At 37.9% G+C, this 3,578-nt stretch overlaps 1 protein-coding gene across 1 annotated transcript in view; it reads right to left on the reverse strand.

Moving 5' to 3' along the window:
• LOC106875226 (cytochrome b-c1 complex subunit 2, mitochondrial-like) overlaps window positions 1–3,578 on the reverse strand; it is a 66,802-nt gene that overhangs the window by 48,628 nt on the left and 14,596 nt on the right. The window lies entirely within an intron of this gene.

Raw genomic sequence — 3,578 nt, forward strand, 5'->3', positions numbered from 1 at the left:
TTATTATTATTATTATTATTATTATTATTATTATTATTATTATTATTATTATTATTATTATTATTATTATTATTATTATTATTAGGGTGGCAAGCCGGCAGTTTCGTTTCCGCGCCGGACAAAATGCTTAACAGTATTTCTTCCCACTTTATGTTCTGCGTTCAAATGCCGCCGGGGTCGACTTTGCATTTCATCCTCTCGGCGTCGATAAATTAAGTACCAGTCAAGTACTGAGGTCGATGTGATCAAATTGTCCCCTCCCCCAAAATGTCAGGCCTTGTGACTATTGTAGAAGGGATTATTATTATGATTAATAATTGTTGCATCACCGAAGACAGCGTCTTTGGACACGCTTGTTCCAGATTCCTGTCAACAATGAATTTCGGCCTTCACTGTCTCTACCATTCGGTAAAAATAAAATCATAGTATTATTATTTATATATTCTTTATTATTTCAGAATGTCATGGAAATTTCGTGAGGGAATTCACTCCTATGAACGAGCCAACAAATTTGGTTTTCTTTTGATGGTGAGCGAGAGTTAATCAATTTCCACGAGCTTTATATGACATTACCTTCATGTAAGTCAATATGACGTACGCTATATCTCGGAAAGATCTCAACTAGTCTCATTGTTTGGATGCTGTAAGCTGTATTTTCTTTTTGGATGGGGGATTTTGAAAAATTTCCAGTTTTCTATCGGTTGCAAATATTTTCCACTCACACACAATAGAGAGCACGTGAAAATTAATTCATGTACCACAGATGGCATCTCGTTCTTATGTAATAAACAAGCAGTCCACATCGAATCAACGAGATCAAATTTAAGTGTTACAAAGAGGGGCGTTAGCATGTACGCTCTGCTTGCTAGAAGTAGCAGTAAAATTCCTTCCATTTTGTTAAAGAAATGACACTTTAAATAATGCGGTCCTACGTACTCTAAAATAATGGTTTCAAATTTTGGTACTTTTTTATTAACCCCCAAAAGGATGAAAGGCAAAGTTAACTTCGGCGGAACGTAAAGACAGACGAAATGCCGCTAAGCATTTAGCCCAGCATGCTAATGTTTCTACCAGCTCGCCGCCTTCACATACGCTAACGTAATGGTTTCAAATTTTGGTGCAATGCTAGCAATTTCGGTGAAGGGGTTAACCCGATTACATCGACCCCAGTGATAAACTGGTACTTATTTTATCGACCACGAAAGTATGAACGGCTAAGTCAATCTCGGCAGATTTGAACTCAGAACGTAAAACCAGACGAAACGCCGCTAAGCATTTAGCCCGGCATGCTAACGATTTTGCTAGCTTGCCGCCTTCACACACCCTAAAATAATGCAATGTCTTTAATCAACAGTATGTCACGCAAACACGATATTTGAACATCCAATCATAAGTTTGATTGTGTGATTTAGGCCAACGGCCGTTGTCTTTTATCTATTACTTGTTTCAGTGATTGGACGGCGCCCATACTGGGGATCCGGCTTGAAACGTTTAGTCCAACAAATTGAAACCAGTACTCATTTTTTCAGTGTGGTTTTCATTCTATTGGTCTCTTTTACCGAACCAGTAAGTTACGAGAACGTAAGCAAACCAGCACTGGTTGTCAAGATGTGTGGGGGGGAAGAGACAAACACCAATAAAACGATTCCCACATACATTCATACATACATATATACATACATACATACATGTATACGCACATACATACACTCACACACACACAAACACATACATACATATAACAGGTTTCCACACAGTTTCCGTCTGCCAGATTCACTCACAAGACAATAGTCGGTCTGGGGCTAAAGTAAAAGACGTATGCCCAGGGTTCCGTGCAGTGAACTGAACCCTAAGCCTCGTGGCTGGAAAGCGAAATTCTTAACCGCACCGCCTTACATAAAACGAGTATTTGAATCTCTCATAAAATGTAATTCACCCAAACAAGTAAATTCTTTCTTTCACGTCCTCTCTCCCCCTTTCTCTCTCTCTCCTCTATCTCTCTCTCTTTCTCTCTCTCTCTCTCTCTCTCTCTCTCTCTCTCTCTCTCTCTCTCTCTCTCTCTCTCTCTCTCTCTCTCTCTCTCTCTCCCTCTCTAGGAACACAGTAAAAAGAAGTATATTCGTTGCAAACATTACTCGAAAGACAAATTAGTTGAAAGACATATTTGTCGGAAGGAAAATTGGTCGAAGGTAGATGCCTAGAAAAAAAAAATTAACACAGGTGCAGGTGTGACTGTGTGGTAAGAAGCTTGCTCCCCAACTACATGTTTCTGGGTTCAGTCCTACTGTGTGGCACCTTGGGCAAGTGTCTTCTATAGCCTCGAGAGCCAACCAAAGTCTTGTGAGTAGATTTGGTAGACGGAAACTGAAAGACCGTCGATGTGTGTGTGTGTGTGTGTGTTTCCTTGGCCTTCACTTGACAACTGGTGGTGATGTGCTTACGTTCCTGTAAACTAGCGGTTCGGCATGAGAGTCCGATAAAATAAGTACCAGGCTTTAAAAAAAAACAATACGTACAGGAGTCGATTCATTCGACTAAAAAAAGCTCTTCCAGTCTGCACGGCCGCAGACTAATGATTGAAATAAGTAAACGATTAAAAATAAAAGATTAAATTGCATCGAAATTGAATATCGACTAATTATTAAACATCCTATAGTAATTTTGAAGTAAGGATGAAATGTTTTTCAAATGAAATATACTTTCAATCTATTTTCATGTTGTCAATTTTCATTTCATGGAAATATAAATATAGAAAATATCGAATATTAATCTCGTATAACTTTTTAAATATTACTTATCATAATTTTAAAACGATAAGAGCAAATTGTTTTTGTTTTGTTTTTTTCATGGAAATGTATTTTAATTGTTTTATTTTTATGTTTGGATGTTTAATATGTATATCGTCCGGCAATGTTTTAACTTCTTTGCTTGCAATAATCTATATATTAATACAATGGTATGTTCCTACATACTTTTCATGTTACGCTAAGTAATTCATATAGAGTAAGAAACAGTTGGTAGTTATGGTAGTGGTGGTGGTGGTTGCATCGCTAGAGGAGGAAGCATCGTTTGAACAGTGAATGGAGAAAAGATACAGAAAGAGAGACAGACAGACAGACAAACAGACAAAGTAGTAAACTATATAAAGAGTAAAAACAAGAGAAAATAAACAGGGTATGAGTGAGAAAAAACAGGGAGAGACGAAAATAGTGACGTCAATTAAGAAATAAAGAGAGAAAATGTGGGAGAAAAGAAGAAAATAGATAAATCCAGAAAAAAAAAACAAGTCATGATAACCATTTCTACTAAAGGCACAAGGCTTGAAATTTTGGGGAATGGGGCTAGCTGATTACATCGACCCCAACGTTTCACTAGTACTTAATTTATCGACCCCGAAAGGATGAAAGGCAAAGTCGACCTCGGCGGAATTTGAACTCAGAACTTAAAGGCGGACGAAATACTGCTGAGCATTTTACCTGGCGTGCTAACGATTCTGCCAGCTCGCCGCCCTAATATAAGTCATCATAATAAACACAAGTATAGCTGGAAGGTAGGTTAAGAAACTTGCTTTGCAACCC

Source organism: Octopus bimaculoides, chromosome 6 (genome assembly GCF_001194135.2).
Source record: "Octopus bimaculoides isolate UCB-OBI-ISO-001 chromosome 6, ASM119413v2, whole genome shotgun sequence".
NCBI lineage: Eukaryota > Metazoa > Mollusca > Cephalopoda > Octopoda > Octopodidae > Octopus > Octopus bimaculoides.